General features: G+C 44.3%; 1 long non-coding RNA gene across 1 annotated transcript; it reads left to right on the plus strand.

Moving 5' to 3' along the window:
• Positions 1-4376: 4376 nt before the first annotated feature.
• LOC128322335 (uncharacterized) lies at positions 4377-12839 on the plus strand. Its single transcript, XR_008305668.1, has 3 exons — positions 4377-4507; positions 4976-5144; positions 12663-12839. It is a non-coding gene; the product is annotated as an uncharacterized LOC128322335 (long non-coding RNA).
• Positions 12840-26965: the final 14126 nt, after the last annotated feature.

A 26965-nucleotide genomic window follows, 5' to 3' on the forward strand; every position in this document is an offset into this window, starting at 1 on the left:
GCCATGGCCTCCACCTGAGATCTAACTCACCCCTCAGATTCTGAGCTCCCACAAAGAGTACCTCTGCCTTGCTTGGATTCAGCTTCAATCTGTTATCCCTCATCCAGCCCATTACTGCCTGTAGGCAGGCATTTAGAGAATGGGTGCCATTTCCTGAAGATGAAAAGGAGAAGTAGATTTTGGTGTCATCAGCATACTGATAACACTCAGCACCAAATCTCCTGATGACCTCATCCAGCGGTTTCATGTAGATATTAAAAAGCATTGGTGACAGAATAGAGTCCTGGGGGACTCCATATAACAGCTCCCGTTTTGAGGAGCAACTGTCACCAAGCTCCACCATCCGGAATGTACCCGAGAGATAGGAGCAGAACCACTGCAAAGCAGTTCCCCCATCCCCAACTCCTCCAGGCAATCCAGAAGGATACCATGGTTGATGGTATTGAATGCCGCTGAGAGATCCAGAAGAACCAGCAGAGTCACACTCTCTCTGTCGATTCCCCGGTAAAGATCATTCATCGGGCTGACCAAGGCTGTCTCAACCCCATAGCCAGCCCTAAAGCCAGTTTGAAATGGGTCTAGATAATCAGTTTCCTCCAAGACTGTCTGGAGCTGGTCAGCCACCAAAATCACCTTGCCCAACCAAGGGAGATTGGAGATTGGCCTGTAACTGTCCATCACTAAGGGATCCAGAGAAGGCTTCTTTAGGAGTGGTCTAACCAATTCCTCCTTCAAACAAGGGGGCATTCTACCCTCCCTCAGCGATGCATTTATGATATTAACTAGGCCATCTCCAACAATCTCCCTGCTAGATAGAAGCAGCCAAGTCGGGCAAGGACCCAGAGAACAGGTGGTAGGCCGCACCACCCCAAGCAGCTTGTCCACATTCTCAGGAGTCACAGATTGAAACTGATCTAATCTAATACTGCAAGAGGGATTGCTGACACCTCCTCCACAGACCTTGCAGAAATAGTGGAGTCCAACTCGGCCCAAATACAGGAGATCTTGTTCGCAAAAAAACCATTAAAGGCATCACAGCAGAAAGACCCTGGGGACTGATTTGAGGTAGAAGGAGCAGAAATCAAACTCCTCACAACCTGGGATAGCTCTGCTGAGCACAAACATGCAGCCGCAATGTGCACAGACCAAAAACTCTTTTTTGCCACATGCATCACGACCACATAAGTCTTCAAATGGGTTACATGCTATATCCTGTCAGATTCAAACCGAGTTCTTCTCCACTTGCACTCTAGTCACCTACACAACTGCTTCAGCCCCCTCAACTCCTCAGTATACCAAGGGGCCATTTTTAAGCAGGTCGGAAGGGACGCTTAGGAGCAATCATGTCTACTGCCCTGAGGAGTTCCCTGTTCCAGGTTCCCACCAAGGCGTCAACAATCACCGGCTGCACCAATGTCAAAATCCTCCAAGGCCTTTTGAAATCCCACTGGGTCCAGCAGCCTTTTCGGATGGACCATCCTAATAAGTCCACCACCCCTGCAGGGGTGGATTGCGGCAGTGAGACCAACCTTAACCAGGTAGTGATCCGTCCCTGACAATGGGGAAACAACAGGATCCCCCACCCACGGAACACCCCCCTGATCCAAACAAAAGACCAAATTGAGTGTGTGGTCGGCAAGCTGAGTTGGTTCAGAAACTAATTGGGATAGGCCCATAGTTGTCATGGCTGCTATAAACTCCTGAGCCGCACCAGACAAGCCAGCCCCAAAGTGGAAGTGGAAGTCCCCCAGCACTAATAGTCTAGGAGACTCCAATGCCAATTCTGCGACCAGCTCTGTCAGCTCCGTTAGGGAGTCAGTTGGGCAGCAGGGTGGATGGTACAGCAACAGAATCCTCAATCTATCCCTAATTCCCAGCCACAAAAATATGCACTCAGTATAAGTCAGCTGTCTCACAGGGGCCCTGGTAAGGGAAATAGTATTCTTATGGACCACAGCCACTCCACCACCACCACCACCCACTCCCCCTGGCCTGCTGCATGACAGAATAACCTGGTGGGAGAAGCTGAGCCCACACAGGACCCCTCGCCTCCCACAACCAGGTCTCAGTTATACATGCCAGGTCAGCTCCCTCATCCATGATCAAATCATGGACAATTTCGGTCTTATTCTGAACTGACCTGGCATTACAGAGGAGCAAGGCCAGACTCTGTGGGTCGTTGGGGCTGCTCCCCGAGACCTAAGAGTTGACAGAGCAGTTGGAAGTGGAAACAGTTACTAAATTACTAATTTCCCTTCCCCTGTAACAGCCAGCTGCTCTGCCAGCACCAATTCTTCTATTCCCCACCACAACAGTAATAGCTACCCCAGAACCCCTGGGCGCAGGTGGTGTTGGTGGTGGTGGGGTCTTTACAGGTGAGGCAGGTAGTATGAGTAGGTGTGTGTCAGTATGTGCCTATGTCTGTCTTCCCCTCCCCCATGATGGAACCTGGCAGCAGGCTACTGCTAGCAAAGCAAAAAGAGAGGTGTGACTCTTGTCTGGGGCTCTGCAAAAGAGAGAGAGAGAGAGAGAGAGAGAGAGAGAGAGAGAGAGAGAGAGAGAGAGAGAGACTGTATGTACAGAATGTACATAAGCATGGCTGATGCTCTGCAAAGGGGATAGGCTTTCTCTGTAGCTGCCCCAGGGCTTTGGAATATGCTCCCTATTGAAATAAGAGCATCTCCTTCTCTGTTTGTTTTCAGGAAGAACCTCAAGACTCTCCTGTTTTCGCAGGCAAAATTTGTTTTAATTTCTATTTTATTCTATTGTTTTATTATGTGTTTTAATTTGTAACTTTTAAATATTTTAAATTTCATACACTGCCTAGAGATGTACATATCAGGTGGTATAGAAATATGATAAAATAAATAAAATAAATAGGCGGGAAGCCTGACCCCCCACACTCTTGTGATTCCACCCCAAAGATTATAGGCTGGCTATGGGCCTGGAAGCCAGGGAGGGAACTTGAAACCTTCTGCTCTTCCCAGAGTGGCTCCATCCCCTGGGGGACATATCTTACAGTGCACACATGTGGTCTCCCATTCAAATGCAACCAAATAAGAAGTTATTCAGAAACAACTCCATTTTCTCCTTCTCCTTTCCCTCCCTTTTACTTTTTGACTCCACTCCCCACAATCTCTACTGGATTCCCACTGGGACAAACTTCTAAACTACAAAATTTTTTAAAAAAATTACTGGATAGAATAAAACTATCAGTCATAGAATAACAAGGTTTTCAGATTCATCTTGAATGGGCCAAGATATCATGTTTTGTTACCATTTGGAGTCTATCCAAAAAGAGGGATAGACATTTTTACAAACTAAAATGTAATGAAGAATTTAGCATACAGAATTTCTTGCTTTTTTAAAAAAAGGAGAAAGTAATTTACTGATTTTACTGCTTCTTGGACAATCCTTGGGCTGGTAATTTAATTCTATATTCATTTAGCTCAAATTATGTGGGAGAACATCTGCAACAACTCCTAACAATAACTATGTTTCAGAACAATTACACAATAATAACTGAGCTACAGGATAATGTCAAAACCAGGCAAGAAAAAGAAAAGGGGAGCAAACACATGAGGCCTGAGGAGTCAAATTAAATTTGATCCTTAATTGGGAAAATGAAAATGTATGGAAGCAGAGGCACTCACAGTAATACTAAAAATATTATTACCACTGGGCATATACCAGTGGGGAAATGCATGGGTTTTTTGATAGGGTATCATATTGTGGCATATCTTCTCAGTGTATTTTTTCTTATCCCTCTTCTATTATAAATCAGAAGATAAACCAAGCTCTTTTGTAGAAAAAGTCAAAAGTCTGACAGGTAGAGAAGAGGGATATTTTACAGGCTTCTGCTTTGCATGCAGAAGGTCCCAGTTTCAATCCCTGGAAGCATCTCCAGATAGGTCCCAGTTTCATCTTCCTTTCCTTCAGCCCTTCTGACACCACACACACACTCTTTACAGAATCCCCACTGGAACAAACTTCTAAATAACAAAACTGATTTTCAGGTAGGCTGCTGCCTATTAGGGTAAACAACTCTAAGATAGATGGAACAATGGTATAAGGCAGCTTCATATGTGCCCAGGAGGGCCCATATTATGTTCCAAGCTGAATCTCATGAGTGGGGGGAATGAAACTAACTTGTTTTATTATGCTTGAGGATGCTGGTTGACATTAGGATAGGAGAAGCCTCCCATCCTAACTCAGGAGCTTTACGTGTTCCTGGTTTTTAAATTATGTATCCGTTAATCAGCATGCCCTACCCATCACCAGCTACTGAATGAGGTCCTGGGGGGGCGGGGCGGATCACAATAAAAAATAATGTGGTCACCGTGCTCACAAATTAGGGTAGGAGGCTTTTCATATCTGAATGCCAATTGTGTGAACTGCCCTACTGTCTTGTATCTATAGGAAGTACCCAGATTTTGTAAGATCTTGTAAGATCTGCTAGAGCAACATTCTGAACAGTGAGCTTCTGACCCAGGCCTTCCACCTGAGAGTAAGGAGAACAAAATAAATTGTGCATGCTTACCTGCATGTTTGTACAGGAATATCTTGAATGAGTGTGCCTCCCTATATGATGTGTATTCAGGAACGACAAGTTGCAGAGCTCCTTAACTCCTGCTTACATTTCCTAAACACAGACAGAAGGAGCCAACTTGGTGTGGCAGCAGGAGGGAGGGGCAAGCACCATAGTTAGGATCACTGGGATCCCAAAGGCATTGCCCAGTGGAAGCTAATGCCATTGTTATGAGGCATGCTGGTCAGCCCCTCTTGGGACCCTCGAGGCATGGTTATAAAGAAGGCAGTTTCCCAAGAAAATCACAATTTGCCAATTGCCAGACAGCAATTAGGTAACAGTTGCCTCACTCTTGAATAGTTCCATGGTAATGGGGATTCATAGACGTGCACTACCCTACTTTGTTTATCTGTAGAAATAAGATCTGTCTCCGGGTTTCCCACACAGTTATTTAGAAATGATTAGATGTCACCACCAAACTGGCAATTGTACAGGCATCTACAAGGAAGGCAATATGGCCAGTGAAAGGTTAATCAACAGGACTTGCAATCAATCAATGAGACACAAGAATCAAGCAACTAGCAAAGAGGTGGTGAATCAGTACAGTGTCATCAAGGTGAGTGGCTGCACTTCATAATCAGTTCCTTCAGATTTTATACAGATGATGGTACCAAAGGCCCAAGACAATTATTCATTCATTCATTCATTCATTCTATTTCTATACCGCCCTTCCAAAAATGGCTCAAGGCGGTTTACACAGAGAAATAATAAATAAATAAGATGGATCCCTGTCCCCAAAGGGCTCACAATCTAAAAGAGACATAAGATACTGTAGATACCAGCAACAATCACTGGATTGTTGTGCTGCGGGTGGATAAGGCCAGTTTCTCTGCCCCTGCTAAATAAAGAGAATCACCACATTAAAAGGTGCCTCTTTGCCAAATTAGCAGGGGTATGTAATTTAATTATAATTAACTAAAGACAAAAGGGTCTAATCTTCCTGAACTAATACTTTTCTCCCAAAATACAACAGTTGGAGACCATGCCCCCTACAAAAATCAGTGAGACTTAATTGCCAATTTCTCCTATGTAGCAGATCTGTTAGTTTGACTATTTTTTTAACTTCACAAGCAAGTAATCTTAACTGTTTTTCAAGTGGAAGTTACTTTGGCAAGCAAACAAAAAAACCTTCAATTGGGAGCCATTTCTCACTGTGCTGACCTCTGCACAGTACTGCACTTATCTCAGTCATGGAAGGCCCTTTAAGAGAGATGGAGCCCTCTCTTAACTGCTCTGTAGGGAAACTGAGAAGAGCTACCATCCTAGCACTTTGTGTATGACTTCCAAGATGGTGTATGGACTCAAAAGAGTTCTGTTTCCCTCAAGGGAGCCCCTGGCTCTGGGCATGCATGCTGGGAATGGTCATCTTTGCATGGTGCCGGAGAGAATGTGCAGAAGCATCACACAGGCCCAGGAAACAACTGGTCAGGGAGCCGACGTAGCCTTGATGGGGGCCACCATCGGCACTGAAGGGGATTTCTGCCATTGTGAATTGTATTTCCAACATTGCGCCAGCATACATTTAGCTATAAAAAGGAGATTACAAACCATTTATTATTTAATTAAAATTTAATTTATTATTTACTTAAAAGACCCTCAAGACACAGCTGTTTTCTCAGGCTTTTCTGTTTATTATTATTTATTAGTATTTTATTTATTCAGTTTCTATACTGCCTTTCCAAAATGGCTCAGGGCGGTTTACAATTGAAACAAAACAATTAAAATCAATTAACAATTAAAACAGAGATTATAAAACACCATAAAACAATCAGAACAATTAAAAAACCCTGAAAAACCAGGTTACAATATTAAAAACCCTTTACAACAATTTAAAAACCCTGGAAGGCCAGGCCAAACAGAAGGCCAATAAAGCATTCAAATTACACATTTCTGCAAGGACTGCATTCCACAGTCCAGGAGTGACTTACAGAGAAGGCCCACCTCTGAGTCGCCAGCAGACGTACCGGTGATAACTGGAGATGGACCACCTAGACATACCGGTGAGAACTGGAGATGGACCTCCTCAGATGAGGTCCGTCTCCAATGGGGATCATGCAGAAGAAGGTGCTCTCTAAGGTAACCTGGACCTAAGCTGTTCAGGTTACCTTACTGTTTAAAAGGAATAACCAGCACTTTGTATTTTGCCTGGAAACATATCGGCAATTAAAACAATGTGTAATTGTTTTTATCCATGAAATTGTTTAAACTTTATATTCTGTAAAATTTCTGTAATTGTTTTTACTCTGTTTTATATTTGCTGTGTTTAAAATTGTGTATTCCGCCTAGATACACACATATCAGGAGGGATATAAGTATGATAGATAGATAGATAGATAGATAGATAGATAGATAGATAGATAGATAGATAGATACCAACTAACATTCTGCAACTCCTGTGAGCCAGCATGGCTAGAGTGCTGGACTAGGACTGGACTAGTGGCTAGAGTGCTGGACTAGGACTGGGGAGACCCAAGTTCAAATCCCCATTCAGCCATGGTACTAGCTGGGTGACTCTGGGCCAGTCACTCCTCTCTCAGCCTAACCTACTTCACAGGGTTGTTGTGAGGAGAAACTCAAGTATGTAGTACACCACTCTGAGCTCCTTGGAGGAAGAGCGGGATATAAAATGTAAAATATATAAATAAATAATTTCCAACATTATTTTAAAAGTTATCAAAACACCGGATTTCAGTTTCTCACCTAGAGAATGGTGTGACTTACCCATACTCAATAAATCTGGATTTGGGGACAAGACTGCCAGAAACGACAAATCTGCATTACCCAGGTTATATTCCCAGCACTAAATGGTTGGCCTGAAACATTTTATTCAGTTGCAGGGAGGTAGGGGTTGGGTATAATCTATATATTATACTGTATCGCATTCTTAAGACCATTTGAAAATAACATCTTTATCCCAGTAGGGGTTATATGGAACTTTTTCTATTTGATGCTGTTTTTTAAAGGTTAATCTAGTCTTTTGGTATGAAATGGAAAACTGTAAATGGTACAATTCAAACACAAGATTATTGTAGCATTTGCATGTTGAGATTGCCCTTTTCTCCAGACAAGAAAATTACTGCAGCAGTCTCTTCCCAGTTTCATATACTTGCACAATGACACTTATTAAGTAACTGGTGCATTTATGTAGTTTTACTTGACGGCACACTTTACCTTTACCTTTACTCTAACATAGGCCGGGAGGATTGTTAATGTCATTCACATTTGTGTTTAATAGCTTTTGCCAATGATTTGGCCCACCATGTTTTCAACTGCAGACATTGTTCTGTTTTAGTTAGTGCTAAATCTTCAGGAAATAAGCAACACAATCAACAGCAGAAAACTATTTACAAAGAGCATAGATCTATGCTGTAAAAAGGCTTAGGAATTGTATTTGAACCTGGAACTATCATTTTCAAGTCAGACTCATGAAGGCTGGTTAGAAACAGGCGGGGGTGGTGGTGGTGTTAGATTTTTCTGTGTAGTGGAATCACTGAACACTCTGAGGCTGCATTCGCATGTAATGTGGAATCACAGATACAACAGACCCATGGTTCCCCTCTCCTCCCCACCCCAATTCTCCTGTCCACATTTGTACATAATGGACAGGGGGCTCTCTGCAGTCAGGGAGACTGCAAAGAGGAGAGGGAACTGGCTGCATTGGCTGCCTTCTGGACTGAAGGATAGCCCCAGCAGCCAGTTGCTGTGGAAACGAGGGAGGAGCTTCCTCCCTCAACTCCGGTTGCAGCAGAGTGGAACTGCAGTGCAGCATTTGGCACCATCAAACAGGTGCAGCACTGGCACCATCAAACCACAGGTAGGAGTGGCAAAACCCACTACAAATTGCAAGTTCAAATCAGAGTCTCAGGAGAGAAACCTTGGGTCTCTTTTGGGTCCGAACTATGGTTGCATGCATTCGGACATTCAAAAATTTCAACCTGAGGCCCCTTCAACTCTGGTTTTGCATTATTACTACTACTACTACTACTACTACTAAAGTTGTGCCAGCAAGTTGTGCCGACTCCTGGCAACCACAGAACCATGTGGTTTTCTTTGGTAGAATACAGGAGGGGTTTACCATTGCCATCTGCCCTGCTAACTGGGCAAAGAGGCACCTTTTACCTTGGTGATTCTCTTTATTTAGCAGGGGGAGAGTAACTGGCCCTATCCACCCCCAGCACAGTACTTCTAGTGACTGTTGCTGGTGTGTGTCTTATGTTTCTTTTTAGAATGTGAGCCCTTTGGGGACAGGGAGCCATTTTATTTGTTATTTCTCTTTGTAAACCGCCCTGAGCCATTTTTGGAAAGGCGGTATAGAAATCGAATTATTATTATTATTATTATTATTATCTCCCACACAGCATGAGATGATGCCTTTCTATATCTTCTATACCTTCCTATATCGCTGCTGGCCAATATAGGAGCTTTCCATATTCTGAGAAACATACCAGCGGGGATTCGAACCAGCAACCTCTTGCTCCCTAGGCAAGTTACTTCCCCGCTGCGCCATTAGGTGGCTACTACTGTGAATATTTATTTGCTGCTCTTCAACAAAATTCTCAAAGCTGTTTACATAGAAAAATAAATAATCCATAAATAAGATGGTCCCCGGTCCCCAAAGAGCTCACAGTCTAAAAAGAAACATCAGGTAGACACCAGCAACGGCCATTGGAGGGATGCTGTGCTGGGGTTGGATAGGGCCAGTTGCTCTCCCCCTGCTAAATATAAGAGAATCACCAGTTTAAAAAATGTCTCTTGGCTCAGTTAGCAAGGGTTACGTGCGAATGGGCTCAGTGCCTAAGGTTTTCTATCTCTAAAATAGGGCTGTGATTAAGAATGCTTATACAACTTGTGTCCCTATAAAAGTTGAAATAAAAAGAGAATTATCTACCTTGGATTCAGTGGCTAGTCCTGGACCAGTCTCAGCCTGAGTGGTAATTGGATGCCTTTGATCATGTCTTTGCCCAGCTCTGCTGGCCATTTAAGGAGATGTGATATTAAGATTCTTTATTTCGGAGATGTAAATATAAATGTTTTTACAAGCTGCTATTTTGTGACTGGCTCCATCTTCTTGAGCCTCTGGTAGCCATTTTTCACTGGCAGCTCCCAAGGCTCTGGAATAAAACAGTGTAGTTCCCAGTAGGCTTAGGTTTGCTGAAATTTGATGTAGAGTATGACACCCCACCTCCTTTGGGAACTAGAAATCTACCCTGGACTGTTGCCTGCCAAACACAGTTCAACAATGTTCTGGTTTTTAACCTGTAAATAGCTTTGGATCAGCATGCCTTGGAGTTCTTTCTTTAAAATCAGGATTCCTACAGTCAGGCAAGGAAAACTTTTCATCAGTAGTTTCCATGCATCAGTTAAGGACAGCAAAAATACAAAGAGGTGGCTTTTCCATCTAGCTCTGGGACATATCTCCTCTGGAGATCTGCCAGACTGCAGTGTTTTTAAATAAGCATTTAAAAGCCAGTCATACTTACTTTTAAAATGCTATGTTCCATTAACTGAGCTTCTGTCCAGAGGTTTTGAGCAAAGAGCAAATTTGGGAAATTAGGAAATAAAGAAATCATGTTTGTAAATTGGGACGATTCATGGATTGTATTTTCTGGAGAGTGAAGCAAAATAGTAATTTTCTAGTTTTCAGTATGTACATACTTTAATATAGCAGAAGCTACTTAAAATGGTGTGAACTATATACAACATGAATAGTGTAAGTTGGATACTCTTGACAGTTTTTTCCAGATTTTTTTGATAATGCAAGTTGGAATTGTTGGTCCAGTTTTTATGTATGTATGTATGTATGTATGTATTTAGCACATTTGTACACTGCCCACTACCAAAGTCTCTAGGTGGTTTGGTTGCATGTAAATAGTTTGATGTGTGTCCACACATTGCAGGCCAACCTGAAGACAGAAATGCACATTCCACCCAGACCAATAAAGGCACGAGGCATAAGGACCACAACTTTCCTCTGCTAATCGAGCAAAGAAGTACTTTTAAAAAGTGGCCATTCTCTTTATTTAGCAGAGGGAGCGCTATTGGCCTTATCCAACCCCAGTGCAGCATCCTTCCAGTGACTGTTGCTGGTGGAGGGAGGAGAGCTGTTCTTGTGGTAGCAAGCATGACCTGTTCCCTTAGCTAAGCAGGGTCTGTAAGATATTCCCCTCAGGGGATGGAGCTAATCTTGGAAGAGAAGAAAGGATCCAAGTTCCCTCCCTGGCATCTCCAAGATAGGGCTCAGAGAGGTTACTGCCTTCAACCTTGAAGAAGCCACTGCCATTCTGTGTAGACAATACTGCACTAGATGAGCCTATGGTCCGACTCAGTATATGGCAGCTTCCTATGTTGTCTAAAAAAATCTAAAATCTTTTTCAATTTTAAAAATCTTTAAAAGTCTTTTTGTAAAATTTTTACAATCTAAAAAAGAAACAAAAGATAGATTGTGATTCCTTTGGGGACAGGGACCCATTTTATTTATTTATTTATATCTATGTAAACCGCTTTGAGAGCTTCTATTGAAAGCAATATATCAATATCCATGTATTTATATTCATGTATAAACTTTATTAATTAAACAAGCAAATACAAAAGAGTTGGGAATGACTCTCCACCTAGTGTGGTAACTAGAAACTTGCCACCAATGGTTCCTCGTCATCATTCCATCACCTGCAGGGATAGAGAGATCATTTAGGCATAGGGAGAAGTCATAGCTCATGTTCTGCATGCAGGAGGCTGTAGGTTCAATCCCTGGCCTCAATAGTTAAAAATAATTGTAGCGTTTCCTCAACGTCAGGGTCTCGACAGTGTGGCAAGCTTAAAAGCTGCACAGAGTCCCATCATGTCATTGGGCTTAGAAACCGTGCCAAATGCCATAGAAGCAGCAGGCTCTGAGACCATACCAGAAATAAGGGTCGCAGTATACTCAAGAGCTACAACAAGCCCCAGAGCTCCACAAAGCACTCTGGTACTTGCTGACCTGGCCAGCATACAATGCTGCTTACTTTCCAGAAGTGAAGCATCCCTCACTAGCTTCCCTGGCTCACAGGCTACACCTGGGGAAAGAGGGAAAAGGAATGGGTTAACAGGGGAGGCAGGCATAGGCAAACGAGGGCTGGGAAACAGGACAGGGGAAGAGGAAATGAAGAATAAAGCAGCAGGGTCAAAATATTAATAAAAGTAATGTTGATGTTGATCCTATGAGGATAGGATAGAGTCTTGTGGTAGCATGACTTGTCCCCTTAGCTATGCAGGGTCTGCCTGGGTTGCATATTGCAGGGAGACTAGAAGTATGAGCACTGTAAGATATTCCCCTCAGGGGATGCAGCCGCTCTGGGAAGAGCTGAAGGTGACCCAGAACATACCAGGCAACACATCAGGCCAGCCTAGATCACATGAGGCCCTACTAATGCCAAGGGATCTGCATAGGTCATCACCCCTTCTCAAGCCACAAAGCCTTTAAGGTAGCCTCAGCAGGACAGAAGAAGCCCACAGACAGCACTCCATGAGTCATAAAGCATCTAGGAACCTCATCATGCCAAGGTGCCAACCAACCTTATACTAATATTTTCACATTTTGCATGTACCTGATGTTGTGCCATAGTATGAAGTAGGCAAAAATGACTCTCATCAGTCACTGGCCAATTTGACAAACATAAAAAAAAGTCCTACCTAGTGCCCAAAAGGGCAACCTGAACAGTTCACACTATGCCCAGGGAGGAAGGGAGAGGTTGCTTGCCAAAGACTGCAGGGCCAGGAGTATGGGAGCTGCATCATCAGCCCCCTTACTCCACCCCTCCTGACCAAGCAGCCAACCACATTGTTCCCCTTGCTTCATGCTTTATTTCAAATGAGGCTGGGGCAAAGAAGCCATGCCCAGCACAATAAAAACCATGCCCAGGACAATTTTAAAAAGTCAAGGTGAGTTGAAGAAAATTGGAAACAAAAAATGTATGTCATATTACTCATGTTAATCGATGCTAAATTATCTTTGTTCAAGCCATTATTGTGAAAATGCCATTTTGGTTTCATTCTAAGTACTTGTTTCAAGAATATATATTTTTCATTTCCCTTCTAGCACATTCCCTTGCCACTGCTGATCATTTGAACAACGTAATCAAACACCTCTACAGACAACTAGAAATCTAATTGTTTTTCATTACTGAATTGTAATTAAACTGGAGGACCATGCTGGGGGCAGACAGCCAGGTGCACAGAATTGTGGAAAATGTGTCTTAGATGTGCTATACAGAAAAACAGAGATGACAAAGGAAGATTTTTTTAAAAAAAGTTTTACTTTCCCTTAATAAAAATCTAAAGCCATTAATGCAGAATTTGTGGTTATTTTACTGGATTGTTTTCTTTTAACCTAGAGAACAGTAACTTTTGGGGGGAAAATTTCAATATCCATATTTCAGTACACTGCTATAAAACACACAAGGATTGGTGGGGTGGAGAAGAACATAAAGCTCTCCAGATTGTACTTCAGTTTGAGGATTATTCAAAAGCAATGCACCAAATCTAATATCACTGTGAGTATACTATCCAAACTTGATCAAAATGCTTTTGCTGGCTGATCAGCAAGCATATGTTGAATACGATTCAGATATTTATACTAGCTAAATATGATTTAAGGAATATAATGTAAGATGTATTGGTAAACTTAAAAGTGTTACATTCAAGATGTGGGGAACAATATTTCTGTACAATAATTATCTTTGGGTTTTTTCTTAAAAGAAAAACAAGAACTAATGTCCAAATTCTTCATAGTTTACCTGTGAAAGGCATGGCCCATTTATTTCCGGGAAGTGACTATTAGCCACTCTGGACCAATGGTGTAGTCATAAATTCAGAAGTGCGGGGACTCTTCATGACAGCCTCCGTAGCCACACCTCTCACTTAGCTATAATTTTGTGAGTTCTGTTACACAGTCAAAGATTTTCCTAATCCTACAGAGCTTGAACCTCATGTAGTTAGGTACCCCTGCTAACTGGGCAAGAGGCACCTTTTTAATATGGTGGTTCTCTTTATTGAGCAGGGGGAGAGTAACTGGCCCTATCCACCCCCAGTACAGTACCTCCAGTGACTGTTGCTGGTCTCTATCTTATGTTTCTTTTTAGATTGTGAGCCCTTTGGGGATAGGGAGCCCTCTTATTTATTTCTCTCTCTCTCTCTCTCTCTCTCTCTCTCTCTCTCTCTGTAAACCGCTTTGGAAACTTTTGTTGAAAAGTGGTATATAAATATTTCATTGTTGTCGTTGTTGTTATTCATCCAGAAGAGCAATTTGCTTTGTCAGCCACAAAGGGTGGAGGGTACTCCTTGAATCCTCTTCTCGAATCCTCTTCTTCCAGAAGACAGAATGGTAATAAAATCAATTGTAGTCTAATATTCAGTTATGTAACTGCCCTGAACCCACCCTGACACCCCTCTCAAGTCAGGGAGATTATTTGCTTTTATATTGTTTTAAAACAGCTGAGTTGCCAGGTTCTGATAATTTATTCAGTTTTTACTTTCTTTCACTGTCACCATATTATTTATTTATTTTTATTTATTCATTCAGTTTCTATACCTCCCTTCCAAAATGACTCAGGGCAGTTTACAATTTAAAAACACACAATTAAAATCAATTAACAGTTAAAACAGATTATAAAACAACAACAATTGAACAGTCAAAATAGTTTTAAAACCCTGAAAAACCAGGTTACACATTAAAACCATTTACAACAATTAAAAAAACCTGGAAGGCCAGGCCAAACAGACGTGAGGGCTCTCCTGAAAGCCAATAAAGAATTCAAATTACAGATTTCTGCAGGGAGTGCATTCCACAGTCCAGGAGCGGCTACAGAGAAGGCTCACCTCTGAGCGGGCCAGAGGTACATGGACCAGAAATACCAGTGGTAACTGAAGACAGACCTCTTTAGATGACCTTATGATTATTTATTACCCTGCTCTCAGTACTCAACACCTTGGTTATGTAGTCTTGCAAGCACAGGATAGGTGTATATGTTCAGTGTACAAATGAAACAAAACCTGTAGAACAAAAACAAGAATAAGTTTATTGGTTACAACTAATTAGAATAAAGATCTCTACAAGCCACAGCGCATAAACCTCTCTACAAAGTTGTGAAGTACATCAACTAACTCCCTCTGAGTGTTTTTTCCTTCTTGGTAAAATGTAATATTTAGGAAGGTGATATAACTGGGACAGAGAGAAAGAAAACTTGGTTTTAGTGAAATTTACTTAGTGGGGCTATTCTCACGATCAGCAAATATCGGGCTAGGAGAGCCTAGCCCGATTTTTGCTGATCATGAGAACCACCAGGCTCGGCTGTGAGCCCAGTGGTTCTAGAGCAGGTCACCCGCTTCGGTAGCCCTCCCCTTAGCCCAGGTTTGTGGAGCGAGTGCTCCGCAAACCCGGGCTATCTGATCATGAGTAGCCGCATCGCGGCTCCGTGCTGCAGCTACTTGCGAGTAGACCCCCGGAGGGGAGGCAAAAAGCTGCCTCCCGGCTCCGGGGGTCTCCCCAGTATGCCCTGTGCACTCACACAGGGCATACTGGAGCTTCCCGGGGCCGTGCGGCTCCCAAGCTCCCGAGCCCCTGCCAGCTCCATCACGGAGCCAGCAATCATGTGGGCGGCCGATCTGGCCACCCAGGGCTCCGTCCCCAATCATGAGCAGGGAGAGAGGGCTTAGCCCGCTCTCCTCACTCACCATACTAAACTGGGTCTCACTGATCATGAGACCAGGCTCAGTAAATTTCCCCAGACCTCCTAGTCTGTTACTAGGAGATTTCATCTCTGGGCACCTCTTACATTCAAGGTTTCTTTCCCAGGCTTAACACCCCTACTTTCAGAGCACTGGACAGCATACTTCTGGTTCCACAGCCTCCATACATTCACCATTCAAGTCCCACACAACCCCCTGAACAATCTCTCCTGTTCAGATCACATAAACCAATCTCTCTGTTATGCTCTGTCCAGCCTCTCACTCCTAACAATCAGCTCTAACACTCCTACTCCAACTAACTCCAACTATCTCCTCCTGTCCAAGTGTCCTCCTTTTTAAACATTCCATGCCTGGTTACTGTAGCAACACACACACTCATGCACTCGCTCTCCAGCTCCTACATGTACATTCCATCACAGTAACAAACTGCTGGAATAGCAAGAGCAGCGTATAATTTCCATTTTAAAAGCAAATGATTTGTGTCCCTGCTGAGACCCTGGAGGGGAAAATGTTTCAGGAGTGCATCCCCGTCCCAACAGCACTAAACCACTGCTCTGAACACACATGCTGAAATAGAAAACATTCAATGAGAAAATAAATTGCAAATTGTATTTGTTGAGCTGAAGAAAATAACAGCATTACATCAAGAAAGATTACTCTTCAGAAAGCTAACCTATTGGTCAATATAAAATTATAATAAATAGGAAAAAAAGGTATATAGCAGCATCAGCATACATTAAGCTTGACAGAATAACAAGCAAAAGATGGGTCCCTGTCTACAGCATTTAGCATTCTAAACTCTTCCAATGAAAGCAAATAGGATGTACACCATTTAAATAACCAATATGAGCAGGATGAGAAACACAAGGAATCTAGGCAAGACTGGGGGAATTGATCAAGCGGAAAGCAAGGGTACAGTCAGAATTGTCTTGACCACTACATTTTAAGACTCACACTGATAAACTAGAGCCGGTTCAAAGGAGGGCAACAAAGTAGGTCATGTGGCATGTTTTTAAACTAGTAAACATTACTAGGGGAGAAAAGAAGACAATACAAGGCTCCTGCTTCCAGCATCAAACATGTATCAGCCATGTTTCTGGTTTGAGAGAGTGGGAGACTTTATTTGGACCCTTCAGAAGTAAAAAGCAACAGACTCGGAACATGACCCCTTATCTTAAGTTGAAGCTGATTTCTAAGGCCAAACTTTTTATTTGAGGATATAATCCTAAACACGGATTTCTACATAATCAGATGTCAAGGTTTCCCCACGACTTCTGCAGAGTGAATGAGTAGTTAAGGGTTGCAGTTAGGCTCCAGACCTCCATCAGTACTGCAAGCAGATGACCAGGTGCAATTTTAGTTTAAAACTGATTCCAAATATTGTGACATGGATATTTCAGAAAGAGCAGAAGAGGGCAGTAGTAGCAAAACTGTGGTGAAAGGTTACCTCTGTGAAATGCCTTTGAAAAGTGGAAATTGATGTGGTCACTGGGGGTGTGCAATTCAGTTCCTGCACAAAATTGATTCATGACAAATCGGGGGCAATCCGCAGATTTGACCACAATCACCCCTTAAATGAAGGAGCTGATTTAAGGTCAAGTCGAACCACTCCTGATTTATTGCGAATCAATTTGCATTATTCGTGTTGGGGGCACCATTTTGTCTCAGTGTTTTTCAATCGCCGATTGGTTTTCTTGCACTGGCTTCCAACTGGCTTGAGATCTCCTTGCTTCTTGAGTGGCTTGTTGTCATTCAAATCAAGTGTTGGCATGGGCAACTGTGCCCCCATTGGCTGTGGGGGGGAGGGAGCAGGAGGGCCAAAGGAGGGAGCTTCAAAATATATTTAAGGGCCTGCTTGAGCAGAGAGAGACATTGTTGTATTGTGCTTCAAGAGAGAAGGATCAGAGAGAGATTTCAGCAGCAATGATAGCAGAGTGGCAGTCTGGGCCAGCCGGCTGGCTGGTCTCCAGTTATCGGAGAGTGAGACAGAGAATGCCTGCTGGTTTTGCTTGCTTATTTGCCTGTTTGTTTGTCTGATTTAGCACATTTATTGACCGCCTGACTTCCATAGACTCAAGGCAGTTTACATACATTTAAACAACAACAAGAAGAAGAGGGGAAGCGGGGAGGAGAAGGGAGGGGACATTAAAAACTAAAAGCCTGGCAAAATAGATATGTTTTCAAAAGTTTCTTAAAGGGCAGAAGGGAGGTGGCATTATGAATCTCAGGAGGCAGGGTGTTTCATAAGGGAGGGCTGCAACAGAGAAGGCCCTTCCACAAGCCCGGGTCCCACGCACCTCCCCTGGACCTGGAATTCTGAGAAGGCCCACCTGAGACGACCTCACAGTGCAAGTCAAAGCTGTATGGGAGAGGCGGTCCTGAAGGTACACAAAGGTGCCAAACTCTGAAGGCATATCTGTCTCTCTGTTTATTTTTCCTTTATATTTGCATTGACATCTGATTTATTTTTTTTATATCTGTTTGTTTTTTTTGTTGTTTTTGTTTTTTAAATTGTACCAGCAGCACCAGTGGCTTTAACTGGGTGCTGCTTGGAATTTTGTTTTATTATTATTACTTGAAGCCACCCCCACTGGCTTTAATAACTGGGGTGCTGTCTGTGCTGATCCCCCCTAATTATTTTTAATTTGGCTTAACTAGTGGCTTAACTGGGTGCTGCTTGGAATTTGTTTCCTTGTGTCGGTTTTTTCCCCCTCGGCACACAGACTTATTGTTTTTGATTCCTGCCCCCCGCAAAGCTTATAGCTTGTGCTGTGCTGGATTTTCTCTCTCTCTTGTAGCCCCAAGCTGCATCTCTTCTTTGCTGCTGCTACCACTGCCTGAACTGCATTCATTCATTCATTCATTCATTTGCAGGCTGGTGTGCTGTCACTTCTGTCTAGTGCCCAGACTGTCTCTGAGTGTTTCCCTTTGGTGGAGGGGTTCTTTTTCTATTGTTTGGGTGAGTTGGTGGGTGCATGGTTGGTTTCAGCCTGCCCTCCTCCCAACTGTTGAGTCCTGCTGTCTGCTCAGCCCAGGACAAGAACTGGCATATTCCAGGAGAAGATGCCACTGGAAGCCCCCAGCTGAAGACGCCAGAAGGTCTCACACACACACACACACACACACAGCATCTTGATCAGGTTCAGCTCTTTAAATAGGCCCTAGTTTAGGGAAGGGAGGGATTAGGTGGCAGAACTGTAGAACAGGAGGGGTGGGTTAGAGAGAGGTCACAGTAAATCCCTGCTTTACTTTGCCTTGCCTTCCCTTGAACTTGCCCCATTGTTGCTCAGACCCCTCCAAAAACAGGGGGCCCCCAAATAAAGCCTGCTTCTTTATTCGGGGGGTGGTGGTAATTTTTCTAGCTTCTGTGTGTGCACCACAGTCTTATATATATGTTGTTTGTGAAGGCTGTGTCAGGGCTTCACACAGTAGCCCCTGACACCAGCATGAACTTCACTGCAGACATGCTGCTTTCCTGTCCCTCACAGTGCACTGGTGGGGACAGGAGAGCAAAGGGACATCTGCTGGTGGTGGCATGGCCAGCCCTCCCATGCAGAGAAGAACAAGTGGGCTGTGCTGCATGTGGGGGTGCTGCACACTGACCACACGGTGGATGAGCTGTCAGCAGCCATGAATCACCAGGTGGTGGGACTGGCTGTCCAGGCAGCCAAATCTTTGCTGGGGGTTTATGGCCACCAACATCATGAAGGCAGCCGAGCAGGGTCAGCTTGTGTCCATCCGTTGTTTGGTGTACACTCTGTACCTGATTGTGTGGGATGTGCTTCACTCTTCTGAAGAAGCAATCACATTGGCAGGTCGGCTGAGGACTGAAGTGATGGAGAGCTTCAGAACACCATTGGGTAAATCAGCAGAACATGTTTTGCCCTGCTTATGTGACCCAAAGATGAAGGGCAAAGCAGTCACCCCTGACCAGCTACCCAGGTAGAGGACTTCCTGGTTGCAGAGGTTAGGCAAGCTGATGATAGGAGGCTGGAGTGCTACTGGGGGAGGGTGCTGGAGTGTCTACTAGTGCACAGTCCACCCCTAGCAGCAGTATTATTGCTGCCACTTGCAGGCTAGCAGCCTGGCATCCCTGGCAGGGCCAAGTGAGCCAGCCATTTTGCTTCCACATTCCACCCAGTGGTTCATGAGGGAGAGGGTTCCTTGGCACCTTGGCGAGGGTGGGAGAAGCCCATCAAGACCTGCAGCAGTGCAGAGCAGTGTGTGCTGCAGAACCTGCAAGATCTGGTGGCAGACCAGGAGACGAATCCAGTTTTGGGCAATGCATCACCAAGTCTGCCAATCAACCAGCATCCAGAGTGAGAGGGTTTCTCCATGCCTGGCCGGTGGTATGGTAAGACCCCATCGCTCATACTTGGATGCTGAGATGGTGGAGCGGCTGGCCTTCCTGAAGGGTAACCTTACCTTGCTGGGCTATCCCAAGCTGGCCATGGAGGGTGAGTGACCCATGGTCATCCCCACCGACTGCAATACCACTGGCAGCTCACCGCACCCTGGCCAATCCCAAACCTGTATGTGTCATAGTCTATCCATTAGTGCTGCTGACACATGCAGACATGCACGCACCAACCACCATGGCTGATGATGAGATATGGATAGACTGTCTATATCGCACCCATATGACACCCATGTGTCAGGCTGTCAGCCAGGGCCCAGGACCGCAGGCAGGCAAGAAGGGATGTATGCTTATGCTAGAGAAGAAGAGAAGAAAGATGACTTCTTCTCATGGTAAGAATATAAGCTCTATTTGTTGTCAGATGATTGGTCCATCAGGCCATGACTGCTCTGTCCTCCTGTCTCTCTGTGGCAGGCAGGCAGGCAGGATGGAAGTTTTTCTCAGCACTGAGTACGTATAATTGCAGTTTGCTTTTAGTTGCTTACTGTTAACTATCTGGTTTTGCTGGACCTCAGATTGACAAAGGCAAAGCAAGCTTGCGTGAGTGCCTGACATCCTTGAGTTGTGGTTTGGTCTGTTTGTGAGATGGTGTTATGGCAAGAAACAGACTGGCAGCTCAGCTCTATGTGTCTGTGTGTAATATTTCTTGGTGACTGCTATGATGAGCTCCATGTCTGGTCTACAGATTAGCTTGTGCTTCACTCACTGCTCTGCAATCATTCAAAATGTGACTGAAGATGTTATACTAGTTGAGTTTATGGATATGCTTGCTGCTAAGGGTGCTGCTGTGGCAGCTGTTGAAATAAGGAGTCATAGCTGTGTGAGAGAGCGCAGCTTGTGCCAATATTGTTACTGCAGCACAGGCACTGTGGCTGGTGGTCAGTGATTCTTCTTTGGACTGTACATTTGGCAGAATGTGTTGTTCTAAGTACGGGAGGGGGCTGTGTGTGCTTCTGTTCTGCAGTGTTGTTTTTCAAGGCTGGGATGCAAAGTGTGTGCACTGCTTGTTCCACTCATAGGGAACAATGGCTAACTCGAATCACCCCATTGTTCCCCATGGTTAGGTCCTAGGGACACAAAAGTAGGTTGGGTGGTACAGTGTGATGGGTGCTACCTACCATCCAACCCACAAAAGAAATGGGCAAGCAGGTGATTTAAAAAATTTTTTTAACCTAAACCCATATAGGAGCCTATGGGTTTGGGGGAGAAAACTTTTTTAAAAAAATAATAATTGCCCGCTTGCCTGTTTCTTTTGTGGGTTGTTGGTAGGTAGACCCTATCATGCCCTACCACCCAGCCCACTTTGATGTCCCTAGGACGTACTTATGGAGAACAATGAGGTGATCTGCATTCCCTATTGTTCCCTATGGGTGAATCACAAATTGTTTGCAAATTTTTGGTTTGGTTCAGTTCATAGAACCGGCTGGCTATGGGCAGCTGGTTTGACAAATCATTTCTGGTTTTTTGTGATTCAATTTGAGGTCAAATCTAATCACAAAAAGCAATTCATGCACATCTCTAGTGGCCACCACAGAAGAAACTTCCATGTCCTTGTCTAGAGTTAGGTGGATGTTTACAGAAATTAACAATGTAGAAATATTAACACTGCACTGCACAATAATTCAGTTCCCAGAAAGTTCCAGTTGACACTAATATCTCAGAATGAATAGCAGTTTTAGCCTGTTGAGCCATTCTAATCTTTACTATGCAGGTGCATCAAACCTGCCCATTCATATTCCAGTTATGAAGTTTATTACCTCTGGCACCATAATCTCTCCAGGTGAAGCAAGAGACACTTATTGGAAGGTTATGGTTGTTGATGAAGGGTACTCTTAAAAATTAATAGTTATGACAGAAACTAGGAAAATAAAGCAGTGTAGGTATGTAACTTTTAAAATAATGAAATTTTTAACTTAGTTTATTTAGCAGCCAGTTATCAGCTTCTAGTACAAAGCAGCAGTAGGTCTTTTCCATCTGGAAAAATGTAGACGCATCAGTTGCCTTATGCAATAAGACATAACTAAAATAATTGGCCATAAAATCATAGAAAACAAGGATTATTTAAACAGGCAGTATAAAGGAGGAACAGAAGTGGCAAGACTGCAGCTGAATTAGGATGTTAATAAAGAAATCATAAACAATATGGATAGTGGTGCAGAAACTGTAGGAAAAAAATGGGCATGTCATATGCAAATTGCTAAAGAAAGTGAGCTCAAAAATTTCTGCAGAAAGACAGCACGATCCTATGGATGTTTGCTCAAAAGTAAACCACACTGTGTTCAGTGGGACTTATTGCTAGGTACATGTGCATAGGTACGTGTGCGTAGGATTACAGCCTCTGGAGAAGAGCATTGCAAATTTGAGTTTATGTTGGCTGACATCCTAGCTAAGGAAGCAGACATGCCAGAGAGCTTTCTTAGCTGCACAGTGCAAAGGATGGAGAAGGATTTCACAGCAGTCTCTGCTTCAACTGGAACCTGTGCCAGCCAGAAATATGTCCCTGAGGGTTGCTCTCAGGTATATATTTTCATATTGCACAAACCATTTCCAGAGAAAGCAGAGATTGCTGAAAATCCCTACCCTCACCCTCTAGTAATCTAGAAGCTTTCCACGGAATGGGCACATCTTCCTGGTGTATACCTGCTTCCTTCGTTAGGATGTTAGCCACTATCATTATATAAGTTCAAAATATACCAGGGCACATGCTAAAGATAACATAGCAGATTTTTGGTGCTGCCACCTTAGACAGAATGAGCAATGAGATCTTGCCAATGTTGTTCTGGCCCATATATTGAAATAGAAAGTTTCACATCCTTTGGTTGACCCACCTGATTATGTCTCACAGACATTCCTGGAGTCACACAGAAAACAACCACACAGAAGTGGTTTCTATACAGTTCAGGTAATGCATGGATTGGCTCATAATCAGAGTGACTAGAGTGGCAAAAGAGAAGATGGTTTCCATCTTCTATAAGAATAAACATAGAATACTATTTCATAATTGTTAGAAAGTGAGATTTTCATTGTAATTAGTATTCAATCTTGTAATATATTGCTACTAGCTGATCCAGCGTAGAGCATCTGCACCCTGGGTTCACCGCCACCACTTCTCCCCCCACCCTCCCACCCACAGCCGTCCCCTTCTTCTTCTTACCTACCTGCCACCCCTATCTTCTTCTTTTGCACTGCCTGCCCTGCTGCCTCCGTTTCCTGGCTGCCCACTGGCCAGCCAGCTACCGCTCACAATTGCCCGCTACTCAGTTGTGGCCTCCTGCCTGCTTGGTTGCGGCCACCATTTTCTTCCCTCTCACCCATCCCATGGCTATCTGGCAGCTCTCCGAACTCTCACGAGAGCTGCCACGCATGGGATTAGCCATGGGTACGTCTTAGATAATTAAATATATAGATAGTTGTTATCAGGAAGAGCATTACTGAGAATGCCCAGAGGCAAGCAGTTCAAATTAGGGATGAGCTAAAATAAGGGGGGATATTTTTCATGAAATATTTTACCACCACCACGTAAAGTGCCTTTCTTTTAGTTAGTTAGTCAGTGAGTTTCAATTTTTATTCTGCCTTTCATAAAGGATCCCAAGGCAGTTTAGAAAAAAATACAATACAATTCCATAAAAATAATTTAAAACCTTAAAATCAGTTAAACAGTAAAAACCATAACACACTAAAAAAACCCAACCATTTAAAAAAAAAAAAGTAGCAGCAGCAGAGGAGCTGAGAGTCCTGGCAACCTCTAAAGGGGGAAAGCCTGAACAAATAAAAAGGTCTTTAGTTGTTTTTTAAAAGCAGCCACAGATGTCAAAGAGTGGATACTCACTGGGAGAGCATTCCAGGGCCTGGAGGTAACAACAGAGAAGGCCCTGTTCACATGCACAACTATTTAGCCTCTCTCAATGTTGGCACCTGGAGCAAAGCCCCCCCCCCCCTCCGACAACCTTGTCAGGTGGGCAGAAACTCTTGGGATCAGGCTTCATGTATCCAGGGGCCAAACCATTAAGGGCTTTAAAAGGTAATAACCAGCAGCACCTTGAATTGGATCCAGAAACCAATTGGCAGCCAATGCAGCTTTTTCAAAATAGGTGTAATATGCTCCAAGTGAGCAGTTCCAGAGAGAACCCTGGCAGCTGCATTCTGCACCAACTGAAGTTTCTGAATAATCATCAAGGGGAGCCCCATGTAAAGCACATTGCCAGAATCCAGCCATGACATGACTAAAGCATGGCCAGATCTACTTGCTCAAGAAAAGGACGCAGCTGGCACACTAGTCGAAGCTGTGCAAAGGCACCGCTGGCCACTGCCTCCACCTGAGCATCCAGAAGCAGAGCCAGGTCCAGCAACACCCCCAAGCTGCACACTTGCTCTTTCAAGGGGAGTACAACCCCATCCAGAGCTGGTTGAATCACGCTATCCCGGTTGGTTTTACTGACCAGCAGCACTTCCATCTTGTCCAGATATAACCTCCATTTGCTAGCCCACATCCAGACCATCACCACCAACAGGCCCCAGTTCAGTACATCCACTGCTTCCCTAGGATCTGATGTCAGGGAAAGGTAGCGCTGAGTGTCATCTGCATATTGATGACACTTCAGTCCAAACTCCCCGATGACCTCTCCCAGTGGTTTCATATAGATGTTAAACAGTATGGGGGTCAATACTGGCCTTGTGGGATCCCTTGGGCCAAAGACCAAGGAGTCAAGCAGAAGCCCCCCCCCCCCCCAGCACTAGGGATATGCCTGAACAGGCTTGGTCCGCTGCAGGCTGGGAGGGGACTTACGTTCTTAAGCAGTTCCATTGAGAAGTAGGTAAGCAGGTCCTTACCTGCTCCTCTGCCACTTTTCTGGGCACGGCTCTCACTCTACCAAAAGGCCGGATTCAGCGGTGGCGCCATTTCTAGAAGCCTGCACGTGGTGTCGGCATGCACATGGCCACCACCATGCACAGACACAGAGGTGCACCTAGATAATTTTGGAGCCTGGACCTAAAGACTATTGGAGGCCCCCCACTGCAAGTTAAACATCATTTTTTAACACGTAGGTTCTTGAGGGCACAAACCACACCAACCAGGACAGACTAAAGAGCATTTGGGGGCCCCCAGGGGTAAGAGCTCCCCTGCAGACATATAGAATAGAGGCTTGTCTCCTGCCCCCTGATGGTCCTAGTAAGTAGCTTTTGGGATGAGGGAGACTGAGGAAAAGCTTCAGGAGATGAAGTGTTTGGCCTAGTTTGCTTTGTTTCAACCTCATTTTGACCCCCACCAGTAAGTCCTTCACTTCAGGCTGAATGGGGTCAAAGCATGCCAAATCTTATCTTAGTACACCCCTGAAGCTTCACACAGCCCTGCTCTGGGTTGAATGACACAGCCCAGCCTAGCCCCCCACAATATCCATCAGGAAGTCTGGCAATTTTGCCATGTGCCTATCGCACCACATGGTGGCCGCCCAATATGACAACTGCTCTTCAGTTGTACTACACTCTCTTTCTATTTTGGTCTTGCTGGTTGGCGGGAGGAATTATGCCCTATCTATTGCTTGCTGCTCCTGGAAACTCCACCACATCATTTGCTATTCAGGGTTGAGTTTCCACATTGCACTTTGTTCAGGAAGAGATTTCCACTGTTGCAGAGCTTTTACTGTTTTTGTTGGCATTAGCTTTGCACAAAAAGTGTTAGCGGATTTTTTTTTTTAACCAATTAAGTCATCTTAGTAGCGCTGAGAGAGTCCCTAAGCAACAGGCTTGCACAATATACACAATGAGACATCTGTGTCCTCATTGAAAGTCTCTCTCCCGCTTTGTTTCTAGGAAGAGGAAACCCAGTTTCAGGCTACTTGCTGTGATCTCCTTAATAAGCTGCTTCTTGCTGCTTCACTATAATTGTCGGTTGAGTGTGCATCTTTTTTTAACCAAGGCATAAAGAGCATGGCCTTTCCTTTGGGTCCTGTTAGACTGGTTAAGCAGCCAAGGAAGAGGCAACATCTATCTAGAATTGGTGACCACCAACAGAGGTCACCTGTACAGTCTCCATCTCTGGCTTGTATACGCATAGAGTATTTGGCTTTGCTAACACGTCAACCAATACTCTTTTGCCATGGCTCAGTTGTTGGTTGAGTTAGATCAGAGATTCCTAAATTGGTTTGGCTTTGGCACCACACCTGCCCAGCAGTGTCTGGTGCTGCCGCCGCTGGGGGACAGGGGGTGGCGGCAGTAAGCACCTTTTAACTGCAAAATGGTAGGTGCTCACCTCTCCTCCCGCTGCACATGAAAGCTGCTCAGAGCAGCAGCATACCACCCAGGATCGACTCTGCCACACAGTTGGGGGAGGCCGTTTGCGTGGTCAGCAAATGGCCTCCACGCATGTGCAGAGGCCGACTGAGCGGCGGAGCTGATCCTCTGCTGCAGTGGGTGCTGGGTGGCACGCCGCTGCTCTGGACAGCTCTCATGTTGGAGATGAACTTCCAGTGCATCGACCTTTTGCACCAACTGTCCTAATGACCACTAGGGGCATTGGGAGTAGAGATAGTGAGTAAGGGTCTCCCTATCTGTCCCTACTCTATGACCCCTGAACTGACTCTGCAGCACTTCCTGTGCTGAGTCACAATCCTTCCTTTCCTCCTAGAGAGCAGATGGAAACATCTCTCTCTCTCTCTCTCTCTCCTTACCTATCCACTATGTAGTCCTTTAGATTAGAGATAGGTCTTTCCTATCTAAGTGTATTTAACCAATAAATATTTAGTGTTTAGTCATACAAGGATCTCCATGTCTTTTCTCTAAATAGCTGCAATATCCAAACCATCCTCTGCTACCGATTGTGTAACTGGAGTGTGTGCTCATTCCTTAGTGCTCTGCTGTTTTACCTATTGTGGGTAAAAATCAACAACCTCTAACATCTCAGGTGTGGCAGGAGGAGTGGTAAGCACCTCCTAATTACAGTTAAAGGTGGCTCCTGGCGCCCCTGGCAGCACCTGCACCAGCCGCTGCTGCACCTGCTTCCAAGAGCCATAGGCTCTTGAGTTCTCTTCCTTCCCCTTCCATGATTCCCTGAAAGGCAATGTATAATTATATATGGAATTCACTACCATAAGGTATGGTGATAGCTACGTGTCTGGAGGCCTTTCAAGCAAGGATCAGAAATGGTGGATTCACCTATCAATAATACAGGTGAATACCGTTATCCACGGGGGTTCCATTTTCCGCTACAACCACAGATAATGGAACTGCAGAAGATGGGC

This window comes from Hemicordylus capensis, chromosome 4, assembly GCF_027244095.1.
Source record: "Hemicordylus capensis ecotype Gifberg chromosome 4, rHemCap1.1.pri, whole genome shotgun sequence".
In the NCBI taxonomy this organism is placed as follows: domain Eukaryota; kingdom Metazoa; phylum Chordata; class Lepidosauria; order Squamata; family Cordylidae; genus Hemicordylus; species Hemicordylus capensis.